Below are 13,507 nucleotides of genomic sequence, written 5' to 3'. Positions count from 1 at the left end.
AGTAAAGTAGGAATTCCATCTCTTTCATGGCTCAGCAGCCTCAAGTTGTGTGGAAGGTCCAAGATTTGGCCTTGACCTGAGCTGAATTAGTTGGTTCAACCTGAAGGAGCAATAGGAATGTGAAAGATGATCTAAGCTTCTGAACAAGGAGTGGAAAATCAGTTCAGTTCAAGCTCTTGATCACTATCCAGTAAATCCTATTGGATGTGTTTGCGTTTAGATGGAATTGATTTCATTTTGTGATGCCCCACATATTTGAATAGACTTCCAGCACTTAATAGGCTCACATAAGAATTGAGAGTGCGGAGGGTGTATCTTAAACAAATGTCAGGCCTTTAAACAAAGATATGAAAAGAAAATTGCTGGAATGTAATAAAATGTAGTTCTCAGGAAAAAGTTGTCATCTTTAAAACCTGTATCTGCCTGCTAATGGATCATAAGCCTATTTGGCAGGCTACAGGAAGAGCGCATTTCCTGCTTCTGTGGAGTTAGTCACTTGTATAAATGGATTAATTGAGGTTGACCGACTCCATGCCAGAATCCATTTTCCAGAAAGCAGCTATGTGGCCAGGCTGGCAATACTTTATAAAAAGATGACTCGAACAAGCCTCTGATTTGTCAGGATCTGTGCCAAACTTCCATGCTGCAACTGTACCTTAGCATTCTGTATAATAAATCTTAATAGAAGCTTAGCACAACACTCCTTTCTGAACTGTTTTAAGTTGTGCTATTGCTTAGAATTTTGCTCCTTGTTTACAGGATGCTCTCATGCCTAACTTGAGTGTACAATCTTGTGGATGCCTTGTGACCTTGGCAAGCATCACAGTTTTTTTTAGAGACATCTAGTGTAATACATTGTCATTTGATATACATTTTTTTTTAATGTTTATTTGTGACACTTTTGGTTTGTACATGCTTAAGTCAGCCCTCATTGGGCTCAGTTACTCCACCAAATTGGTTTTCCTAATGTTATCAATACTAAAACAAAATAAAAATTGCATGTACTGAATGGTACTTGAATTAATCATTGTATCCTTTTAATAGGAGTCTCACCTTTTGATAAAATAGAAGATTTTAAAAGTATTTAAATAGGGTTCTGATATCACAGGTATTAACCGCAAGGATTTACTGATGTGTGAGCTGAATTTGGATTATTGATCACAAACCCATGAATGATTCAAAAATACAAGAACTTGTGTTAATTTTTAGGCATAATAGCTTTAATATTTTTCTAGATTTTTACTCTGGATATTTCTCTGATATCTGATACCTCTGCTATAGGCGTTGCCTTGCCTCTTATGATTTGGAATGTTCCTTTTGTGACGAAACCACACCTGCCAAATGGAAACATCAATTTCGTCATATGGAACACTATTTGAACTTTTACTAGACATTGAACATAACTTGTTTAAAAAGAGCACAGAGCTGAAAGGCTGAAAACATGGCGGCACATTTGTATTCCGAGAGACAGTTGAACAAAGAGACAATGGGAGTACTCCCTGATTCAATTAGCAAGATTGGGCTGGGCAAGTGATGACCCACATCTTGTCTAAGAGCCAGCACTCCACCCCTCCCCCACAGAGTGTGTCTAGTTATCTTTGAAGAATCAACAACCCTCGAAAGCGATGCTGTTTCAAACAAAACTGGTCACATGACTAACCTACTGGCCAACCCGAACTGATTGAATTGTGTCTCACAAGAAGGTTTAGGGCAGACTGCAATTGAACTTCAAGAAGAAAGCACCCCCCTCCCTCTCTCCAGCAAAGTTCCAGGGACCCATGGAAGCAACTTAAGCTTCAAGACAGAGGACCCCTTTTCAGCCTTCAGGTAGCAGCGAAACAAGTTTGAAAGTGTGCACTGGGCCCCAGTGAGAACATGCGAGACTCAACTCCAATCAAGGTCTTTACATTCAAACCAAAGACACTAACTGAATTCTATTTACTACTCCAACCCCCTCCCCCTTGTCTATTCTTTCTCCTCTGTACCTATTTGTGTGCGTGTATTTATCATGTATGGATGCTAGCGTGGTTGCGTCACGTATTTTTAGTTACTTTAACCGAGTTAGTGTGTTAAAGTTAATAAACGTACACCTCTCTTGTTTAAACCCGAGAGCACCTGTCTGGTTCATTTACAATTAGAGAGCAGTGAGCAAGGAATCACTGAGGTGAAGCTAAAAAGCGTTTAAAAAGTTAAACCCTTTTACGGCCAAACTAGAAAAGGAGCCAGAGATCCTTCCTCACCCGGTCGTAACACTTTACTTACTCAATAGTTTGGTCATTTGCAGCAAGCTGAACCATTGGATATACAACTCTTGTTGCTGATTGTGGCCGCTGGTTATATCGTGCCTACTTTTGACTTTGGATTATAGAACAAACACTTCAACTAGATTGTGACCTGGACTGCAAAAAGTCATTTGTTAGCCAGTAAATAGATAAATGGACAGGAGTAATGAAACAGTGTAGGCCTGTAACAGCTAAAGGTTCATCTATCCTTTCTTGGAAAATTAAACTAATAGTTATGCCAGGTGTGCTAAACTGCAGTATAAACTGGACAGGGCACAAGGTCCTTGCATATTAACCATGATGTGGCAGTTTGTTCCTCACCATCTACAGAGTTGCTTTGGCTCCTCTATCAAGCTGCAATCCACTTAAGGAAAAAAGACAAGGACAAAGAAAATTTTTCTTTTATACTCAAAGCTACCAATGAAACCTGTATTATGCCAGCATTTGAAATAAATGGCTTTGCCCCTTTCTCAGACACTTGGCCAGATAACATGCCTATGTTCTGAGGGTATTGTAACAAAACAAGTTAGACTATTTTCTGAATGTAATCTTGTTTTAACCCTTTATGTACTGACAGGGAGAAGGCAATAATTCATTATTCACACACACATCCTTTTTCTCACCTGCATGTTGCCAATGGACACCATTGCTAACTGGCATATCAGCTTTTAGATTTTTGCTGACAATGTCCATTTCTACTTTTCTGCAACCATCGTTGAATCTGTCATTGATCTTTGAGTGCTTGTCTGCCACCAAGTTCTGGGTAAGCAAGAACATTCAACTCAATCATTAAGATCAAAGCCATCCTGGATGGGTTATGCCAAGAAATCTTGTCCCCTAGCCTCTAATTCCATCTTCCCAATGGGCTTACCAGACAGTGTACCCTCGAGGTGCTGTCTGACCCCCAAGCTGAGGTGCAAACATCACATTATTGGCACCACTAAGTCTGTCTATTTTTAACACTGCAACATTTGCCTGCTGTTAATTGACAGAAAATGAACACCCTGTCAACATGTCAACTAACACCCTCTCTGCACTAACGATTTGTCTTTCAGCACACCATTAACATACCTTTGGCCTTTGCTCCATGACCTGTGACCCTGTCCTATCAACACCTTCCCTTTTGTTATCTCTTGCCCCACCTCCGCTTTATTTGTTTAAAAAATATTACATTTCTAACCTTTGCAAGTTCTGATGAAAGGTACTGACCTGAAACATTAGCTCTGGTTCTCTCTCTCTACAGATGCTGCCAGACTTGCTGAGGAGTTCCAGCATTTCTTGTTTTTATTTCAGATTTCCAGCATCTGCAGTATTTTGCTTGTATTTTAATGAGTGCTGAAGGCTTGAGAGAGTAGCAAAGAGGCACGATGGTAGGAGGGGTAAATAAAAAAGGAAGCAGGGGAGAGAAACGCAGAAAAAGTGATAGACTTGGGTCCACAGCAGCAACCAAAATGTGCACCGAAAATAGTGAAAAAAATAAACAAAAGCATGACCAAGGAAGGAAGCAATGTAAACGGAACTTGGGCAGTCTCTATCCAGATTTCAATGGACCTTTTTGTTTTATTTATTCATGGGATGTGGGCGTCGCTGGCTAGGCCAGCATTTATTGCCCATTAGAAGATGGTGATGAGCTGCCTTCTTGAACCGCTGCAGTCCTTGGGGTTTAGGTACATCCCCAGTGTTGTTAGGAAGAGTGTTCCAGGATTTTGACCCATCAACAGTGAAGGAACAGCAATATAGTTTCCAAGCCACAATGGTGTGTGGCTTGGAGGGAAACTTGCAGGTGATGGTGTTCCCATGCATCTGTTACCCTTGTTCTTCTAGGTGATTCAGGCCATGGTTTTGGAAGGTGCTGTTGAAGGAGTCTTGGTGAGTTGCTACAGTGCATCTTATGGATGGTACACACTGCTGCCACTGTGCGTCAGTGAAGCGAGTGAATGTTGAAGGTGGTGGATGGGGCACCAATCAAGCTGCTGCTGTGTCCTGGATGGTGTCAAGCTTCTTGAGTGCTGTTGGAGCTGCACCCATGGAGGAAAGTGGAGAATATTCCATCACACTCCTGACTTGTGCCTTGTAGATGGTGGACAATTATTGGGGAGTCAGGTGGTGAGTCACTCTGGCAGAATTCCCAGCCTCTGACCTGCTGAGTTTCTGGTCAATGGTAACCCCCAGAATGTTGATAATGGGGGATTCAGCAATGGCAATGCCATTGAACATTAAGAGATGGTTAGATTCTCTCTTGCTTGAGATGGTCATTGCCTGGCACTTGTGTGGTGCGAATGTTACTTGCCACATATCAGCTCAAGCCTGGATGTTGTCCAGGTCTTGCTGTATATGGACTCGGGCTGTGCTTCATTATTTGAGGAGTCGCAATTGGTGCTGAACATTGTGCAATCATCAGCGAACATCCCACTTCTGACCTTATGATGAAGGGAAGGTCATTCATTGATGAAGCAACTGAAGATGGTAAAACCTAGGACACTACCCTGAGGAACTCCTGCAGTGATGTCCTGGGACTGAGATGATTGACCTCCAACAACCATAACAGTCTTCCTTTGTGCTAGGTATGACTTCAACCAGCCAAAAGTCCCCCCGCCACCCGATTCCCAATGACTCCAATTTTACTAGGGCTCTTTGATGCCCCACTCAGTCAAATGCTGCCTTGATGTCAAGCGCAGTCACTCCCACCTCACATCTGGAGTTCAGCTCTTTTGCCCAAGTTTGGACCAAGAGTGCAATGAGGTCAGGGGCTGTTTGGCCCTGGCGGAACCCAAACTGAGCATCAGTGAGCAGGCTATTGCTGAGCAAGTGGTGCTCGATAGCGCTGTCGATGACCCCTTCCACCACTGCTGATGATCGAGAGGAGACTGATGGGGCAGTAATTGGCTGGGTTGAATTTGTCCTGCTTTTTGTGTACAGGACATACTTGGACAATTTTCCACATTGCCAGTGTTGCAGCTGTGCTGAAAAAGCCACACAACACGACAGTAGGTATACTCAATGTGAAGACAGGACTTCATCTCCACAAGGACTGTGCGGTGGTCACTCCTAAATACTAGCAGGGGCAGATGCATCTGCGACAGGTAGATTCGTGAGGATGAGGTCAAGTAGGTTCCCTCACCACCTACCGCAGAGCCAGTCTAGCGGCTATGTCCTTTACGACTCGGTCAGTCGTGATGCTACTGAGCCATTCTTGATGGACATTGAAGTCACCCACTCAGAGTACATTCTGTGCCCTTGCACAGCACACAATGTCCCTGACACCAACATCACCATCCCTGGGTATGTCCTGTCCCACCCACTTCTTCCAATTGGTGCTCAACATGGAGAAGCACTGATTCATCAACTGAGGAGCCACAGTCGGTGGTAATCAGCAGGAGATTTCCTTGCCCATATTTGACCAGATGCCATGAGACTTCATGGGGTCTGCAATCAATGTTGAGATTCTCCAGAGCCATGCCCTCCTGACAGTATACCACTGTGCCACCACCTCTGGTGGGTCTGTCCCCTGGGTGGGACAGGACATACCCAGGGATGGTGATGGCAGTGTCAGGGACATTGTAAGATCCCCTGAGTATTACTGTCAGCTTGTTACTTGACTTGTTTGTGGGATAGCTCCCCCAATTTTGACACTAGCCCTCAGATGTTACTAAGGAGAACTTTGCAGGGTTGTCAGGGCTGGGTTTGCCGTTGTCGTTTCCAGTGCCTAGGTCAATGCCAGGTGGTCTGTTGGTTTCATTCCTTTTCTTACACTTTGTTGCAGTTTAATACAACTGAGTGGCTTGCGAGGCCATTGCAGGGGGCAAGCAAGAGTCAACCACATTGCTGTGGGTCTGGAGTTACATGTAGGCCAGACCAGGTAAGGATGGCAGATTTCCCTCCCTAAAGGACATGAGTGAATTACAACAATTGACAATGGTTTCATGGTCACCATTAGTCAAGCTTCTTTATTTAAATTCCCAAATTTATTAATTGAATTCAAATGTCACCATCTGCCATGGCGGGATTCAAACCCATGCGTCCAGAGCATGAGCCTAGACATCTGGATTACTAATCCAGTGACAATACCACTACGCCACCACCTCCCCGATATATGTATGAAGATCAGTGATTTCTCTCAGAAACCACAGTAGAGTTGCTGTTTGAAAAGAAACCATCACACTGATGCACAAGATCATCCTCCAAAGTCACTGTGAATCTCTCTCATGTCTTTCCTCAGCTATATCAGCACAAGCAGCAATGCATTTAAGGGGAAGCTCAGTAAGTACATGAGGGAGACAGGAACAGAAGGATATGTTGATGGGTTAGATGAAGTGGGAGGAGGCTCAAGTGGGACATAAATACCAAAGACCTCTCAGACCGAATGGCCTGTTTCTGTGTTATAAATTTTATATAACATCTCAACTCTCTTGTTCATGACAGTCATGTATGGGGTAGGATCTTGGTTGGACTGGCTCCCCTGAAAGTGTGGAGTTCTCTCAAAAAAAAGGGTGTGGGTGGGACAAGAATACAGCACTATGTAATCATGTGCAGGGGCACTCAGGATCTAGTTTAATTGTCCATATGACCAGTCCAGCCTGAAGAGAACAAGGAATAAAGGAACAATGTTTTCAATTGGTGAACATTTTTATACAATTGTTTTTGCCTTCACAAATATTACCCAACAGTTTGAAAATACAGAAAAGTGACCAGTGACTTGCTTCTTCTTTCCAGCAGTGCACCCAACATCTGTTTAGCTCATCCCTATGACTGCACAATTGAGATTAACTCACAACACTCTCATCTATGACCTTGTTACCTCCAGAATTGACTATTCCACATTCTACCCTCTTTAGAAGTAACCTCATCAAAAATTCTGCTACCCATATTCCAACTCGCACTATGTCCCATTCACCCATATTGCTAGTCAATTTTGGCTACCACTTGGGCAACACCTTGAATTTAAAATTCTCATCTTTGTTTTCAAATCCCTCAGTGCCCACATCCTTCCATCTCTATAAACCTCCTCCAGCCCCACAATCCTCTGACATCTCTCTGTTCCTCCAATTCTGGCCTCTTGTGCACACCTGATTTCCAGCACTTCACCATAGGCAGATGAAGGTATGGTTGCCAAGGTGCTAAGCCCGAGAATTTGCCACCTTAAAACCTCTCTCTTTGACAAAGCTTTTGTTCACTTGTCACTATATCTCTATGTGGCTCAGGACCTTGGAATACTTTGTAATGGTCAAGGTGCTAAATAAATGCAAGTTACTGCTATAGTAATAACATATAGTAGATTGCAGTACTACCATGCTATCATACAATACATTGGCACTGACAGTATCACGCTAAGATATACCAGTTTTAGATTAGCATTGACTGAACCTTAACATTTTTATAACTAGTTAAAATGTAATAGCCAATGGCATATAAATTACATGGGAGGTTTTTCAGAGATCATGCAAATTTCTCAGTTCAGTAGGTAAACACACTACCTACAGCACAGAGCAAGAATTGTACAGAGTCCCTGCCCTGCACTGATTTAGGTAAACAGTTAAGAAGGTCATGACACTGCAATTGGGCTCAACACCCTTAGTAATGGAGAGGAAAAGTCAATCCTTGGGACATGAAAATACCAGGTGAAGAAGTAACCAAGCTCAGCTGCAATATGATAATTTAACAATCCAACACACACTGCACAGGTTCAAATGAAGAATGGCTACTTAAGCAAGTTAATAGCAGGCCCCTAATGCCTGTGGAATAATTTCCACCACCCCCCGCAACAAAACACTATTTATTTTAATACATTAACATGAGCTATTTTTGCCAATAAGCAATGCAGCCTGGCACATTTGTAATAGGGACATTACTTCTTCAGCACCTAGAAGCCAATTCAGAAACCCGATGCTTGGAAGACATGCCAAGGCCTTGAAAACACTGTCTTCTTGCATATGCAATCAATGGCGTTGCTGTGATGTGCAGGACTCTTTCTCGTTAAGTCTCTACCAAGATTAAAAACAAAGCTTTCATTTCATCAGTATATGGGAATACTTGAAATAGATTTTCCTTCAGGAAAAAATTCTTTCAGAAATCAAAACTATTGAAGACATTTTACTATTTTTATTTTGTGAATACTTAATACAGAAGGCTGAAAGAACTTTCTTTAAAGGATTGTTGAATTATTTAATACAAAGGAGCTGAAATAAGTTAAAATAGCTTGCTCAAGCTCCCAAGGTCAAAAACTACACCTTTCTCTGACCCTTTTCAAGATAATAGACACTGACATCACTCAAGTGTCAAAAAGATTAACAGGAAGATACAGCAAGAGTTAATTAAAAGAGTTTTATTTAAAAAAATTGTTCCATCAATGTGTCTTTTTTTTTTAAAAGAGATGATTGCTTCTGTGCCATTTCAAGATTTTCCTGCCTAACCAGCTGGTCCTGCATTGAATCACTGAAGACCCAAAGGCAGAAATTACAAATAAAATCAAGTTTCCATAGAAAGGATATTTAAAAAATAGCTACATATTCCACATGGTGTTTGGATGCAAAGAGTATACAAGAATCTAGAAACAGGAAAGGTAAACTACCTCAAGCAAGCAATAATAGTGCTAGAATTTTCCCAGCAATTCAGAGCTAAATATTACCAAAACATAAGCCCATTTGGCACTACCAATCAATTGGTAACAAACGCAACAATAGAGTCATCAGTTAACTGTAATTTTCAGTAAACATTTAATAACTGCATAAATGCAGACTGGAAACGGGTCAACAGTCCTATCTGTATGAACTGTTGCAAAATTAGTTTCCTTTTTCCCCCCCAACACAGCTTAAATAAAAAGCAACCAGACTGAATTATGTTACTTTCAGGCTGGCAGTTTGCTGACATTTATTCACAACACAATTGATCAACTCAATAAGCTGCAGTTAAATCAAATGCATATACTGTACCCTTCCTGACACACATGCTAACAGGACATAGGCCACCCATGTGTCAAAGGGCACTCAAGATTAGCATTTTTATTTTATTTATTTAGAGATACCGCACTGAAACAGGCCCTTCGGCCCACCGAGTCTGTGCCGACCAACAACCGTTACCCATTTATACTAATCCTACACTAATCCCATATTCCCTACTACCTACCTACACTAGGGGCAATTATGGCCAATTTACCTATCACCTGCAAGTCTTTGGCTGTGGGAGGAAACCAGAGCACCCGGCGAAAACCCACGCGGTTACAGGGAGAACTTGCAAACTCCACACAGTCGGTACCCAGAATTGAACCCGGGTCCCTGCAGCTGTGAAGCTGCGGTGCTAACCACTGCACCGCCCATTGGTGCAGTTACATACATACAGTAAAGCCATAGCAGGACACAAAAATGGCAACATTCACAATAGCCTGATTCAATGCATATGTGCGTGCAATGGAGTTTTTCCACATAATTCATACACGTGACAAGCCTTGCGCACACAGCCAGTGCCATAAGGACAGGGATGCACACTGCCCTGCAAAACCGTCCCAGTATGCACTATGAGTGCTCGTACTGGTGAACATGTGGCCGAATGCACACAGACATGCGCATAGGGGGTGGGCATGGTGCCCCGGGCTCAGGCAGGGGGACGCACGTTGCCCCGTCGTCACACATGCAGGTGCAGGGGGGAACAAAGCCCCGGGGTCCAGGGGCCTGCGTCTCTCTCACACACAGGGTTCCTGCTCTTACGCACATGAGGGTGGCGCGTGCACACACACACACAGGACGGACGGGTGCATACACACAGGCATGCGCACACGCACAAACACACATGGGCAGACGCGTGCACGCATGGGGCCGGGGCGCGAGCGCGCAAACACACACAGGCACACGGGGCGCGCACACAGACACGAGGCAGGCCTCTCTCTCTCACACGCGGGGGTCACACGGCTCCGGGGTCTCTCTCCCTCGCACACGGGGGGCACACGGCCCCGGGGTCCCTCCATCTCTCTCACACGGGGGGGCACACGGCCCCGCGGTCCCTCCATCTCTCTCACACGGGGGGCACACGGCCCCGCGGTCCCTCCATCTCTCTCACACGGGGGGCACACGGCCCCACGGTCCCTCCATCTCTCTCACACGGGGGGCACACGGCCCCGCGGTCCCTCCATCTCTCTCACACGGGGGGCACACGGCCCCGCGGTCCCTCCATCTCTCTCACACGGGGGGCACACGGCCCCACGGTCCCTCCATCTCTCTCACACGGGGGGCACACGGCCCCGGGGTCCCTCCATCTCTCTCACACGGGGGGCACACGGCCCCGGGGTCCCTCCATCTCTCTCACACGGGGGGCACACGGCCCCGGGGTCCCTCCATCTCTCTCACACGGGGGGCACACGGCCCCGGGGTCCCTCCATCTCTCTCACACGGGGGGCACACGGCCCCGGGGTCCCTCCATCTCTCTCACACGGGGGGCACACGGCTCCGGGGTCCCTCCATCTCTCACACGGGGGGCACACGGCCCCGGGGTCCCTCCATCTCTCTCACACGGGGGGCACACGGCCCCGGGGTCCCTCCATCTCTCTCACACGGGGGGCACACGACCCCGGGGTCCCTCCATCTCTCTCACACGGGGGGCACACGACCCCGGGGTCCCTCCATCTCTCTCACACGGGGGGCACACGACCCCGGGGTCCCTCCATCTCTCTCACACGGGGGGCACACGACCCCGGGGTCCCTCCATCTCTCTCACACGGGGGGCACACGACCCCGGGGTCCCTCCATCTCTCACACGGGGGGCACACGGCCCCGGGGTCCCTCCATCTCTCTCACACGGGGGGCACACGGCCCCGGGGTCCCTCCATCTCTCTCACACGGGGGGCACACGGCCCCGGGGTCCCTCCATCTCTCTCACACGGGGGGCACACGGCCCCGGGGTCCCTCCATCTCTCTCACACGGGGGGCACACGGCCCCGGGGTCCCTCCATCTCTCTCACACGGGGGGCACACGGCCCCGGGGTCCCTCCATCTCTCTCACACGGGGGGCACACGGCCCCGGGGTCCCTCCATCTCTCTCACACGGGGGGCACACGGCGTCGGGGTCTCTCTATCTCTCTCACACGGGGGGCACACGGCGTCAGGGTCTCTCCATCTCTCTCACACGGGGGGCACACGGCCCCGGGGTCTCTCTATCTCTCTCACACGGGGGGCACACGGCCCCGGGGTCCCTCCATCTCTCTCACACGGGGGGCACACGGCCCCGGGGTCCCTCCATCTCTCTCACACGGGGGGCACACGGCCCCGGGGTCCCTCCATCTCTCTCACACGGGGGGCACACGGCCCCGGGGTCCCTCCATCTCTCTCACACGGGGGGCACACGGCCCCGGGGTCCCTCCATCTCTCTCACACGGGGGGCACACGGCCCCGGGGTCCCTCCATCTCTCTCACACGGGGGGCACACGGCCCCGGGGTCCCTCCATCTCTCTCACACGGGGGGCACACGGCCCCGGGGTCCCTCCATCTCTCTCACACGGGGGGCACACGGCCCCGGGGTCCCTCCATCTCTCTCACACGGGGGGCACACGGCCCCGGGGTCCCTCCATCTCTCTCACACGGGGGGCACACGGCCCCGGGGTCCCTCCATCTCTCTCACACGGGGGGCACACGGCCCCGGGGTCCCTCCATCTCTCTCACACGGGGGGCACACGGCCCCGGGGTCCCTCCATCTCTCTCACACGGGGGGCACACGGCCCCGGGGTCCCTCCATCTCTCTCACACGGGGGGCACACGGCCCCGGGGTCCCTCCATCTCTCTCACACGGGGGGCACACGGCCCCGGGGTCCCTCCATCTCTCTCACACGGGGGGCACACGGCCCCGGGGTCCCTCCATCTCTCTCACACGGGGGGCACACGGCCCCGGGGTCCCTCCATCTCTCTCACACGGGGGGCACACGGCCCCGGGGTCCCTCCATCTCTCTCACACGGGGGGCACACGGCCCCGGGGTCCCTCCATCTCTCTCACACGGGGGGCACACGGCCCCGGGGTCCCTCCATCTCTCTCACACGGGGGGCACACGGCCCCGGGGTCCCTCCATCTCTCTCACACGGGGGGCACACGGCCCCGGGGTCCCTCCATCTCTCTCACACGGGGGGCACACGGCCCCGGGGTCCCTCCATCTCTCTCACACGGGGGGCACATGGCGTCGGGGTCTCTCTATCTCTCTCTCACGGGGGGCACATGGCGTCAGGGTCTCTCTATCTCTCTCACAAAGAGGGCACACGGCATTGGGGTCTCTCTATCTCTCTCTCACGGGGGGCACATGGCGTCGGGGTCTCTCTATATCTCTCTCTCATCCACACACGCACAGGGGGCACATGGCCCTGAGATTTCAGCCACATAATGTACTCAGTACCTGCAGTGTTAAATAGAAGACATCAGCAGCAACATGAACCCTTCCCCATCCTCCCCAAAAATAACCCAAGCCTGAAACTCACCAGATCCAAGAATCCAGGGCAGGCCGGAGCAGTGCCAGCAACTAGGGGCGGGTCCGAAGAGGGAGAGAGGGGGAAGGAGTGGGTACCAGTAAAGCGGCTGGTGGAGGCCCCTGGGGAGCGAGGAGCCCGTGAAAGCAGGGGAGAAGTGGGGGAAGGAAAAGAGGGGGAAAGGGGGGGGGGAAGGGAAGGAAAGGACTCGCTCGGTGGGAACAATAGTCCGCGTCCCTTCGGGGCAACGACGGTCGGATCGAGGAAGACCTGAGGACAGAGGTAAAAGGGAAGAAGGGACAGGGGTAAAAGGAAGGGGGGTTGAGGGGTAAATAGGAAAGGTTTCGTGAGGGGAAGCCGCTGCCTACCCGCTCGCCGCTGCCGCCAGTCACACTACACACCCGACGCACTAACCGCCGCACGGCACTGACAGCTCCCCAAGCGCGCGACCAACCGCCGCTACCATGCCGCCCCTCCCCACCCTCAGCCAATCGAAGCAACAAAGCCGCTCCCCAGTCCACCAATCACCGCCGCCAGCTGTGGCCGCCCGGCCAATCGCCGGCGGGTCGCCACGTGACTCCGCCCTGCCCCGTGCACCTGCCAACCAAGTGCGCGACTGTGCGCAGCCGCATGACGCCGGCCTGACCACAAGGCAGAGGCACCAAGGATGGGCGCCGCACGGCGATAGTATAGAAGGCCGAAGGGTTTGGAGGCGCGAAGCGACGGGGCAGAGAATTGACGGCCATCCAATCGCGCGGGCAAGATGATTGTGAACTCGCCCATCATTCATCG

General features: G+C 49.5%; 1 protein-coding gene across 23 annotated transcripts in view; it reads right to left on the bottom strand.

The window, feature by feature from the left end:
- Positions 1-13,175, bottom strand: part of LOC137372281 (poly(rC)-binding protein 3) — a 228,188-nt gene extending 215,013 nt beyond the window's left edge. For 5 of the 23 annotated variants that reach the window (XM_068036033.1, XM_068036034.1, XM_068036041.1 and 2 more), the window contains exon 1: positions 12,728-13,168. The gene's annotated coding sequence lies outside the window, so the exon portion shown is untranslated. Of the gene's footprint in view, positions 1-12,727 lie in introns of all 23 variants that reach the window. The other 18 variants (XM_068036019.1, XM_068036017.1, XM_068036020.1 and 15 more) reach the window with 7 other exon arrangements.
- Positions 13,176-13,507: the final 332 nt, after the last annotated feature.

The sequence above is a fragment of the Heterodontus francisci genome, chromosome 7 (assembly GCF_036365525.1).
Source record: "Heterodontus francisci isolate sHetFra1 chromosome 7, sHetFra1.hap1, whole genome shotgun sequence".
Classification (NCBI taxonomy): domain Eukaryota; kingdom Metazoa; phylum Chordata; class Chondrichthyes; order Heterodontiformes; family Heterodontidae; genus Heterodontus; species Heterodontus francisci.
The sequence above is the reverse complement of the archived record's forward strand: the minus strand, read 5'-3'. Positions and strand labels throughout refer to the sequence as shown.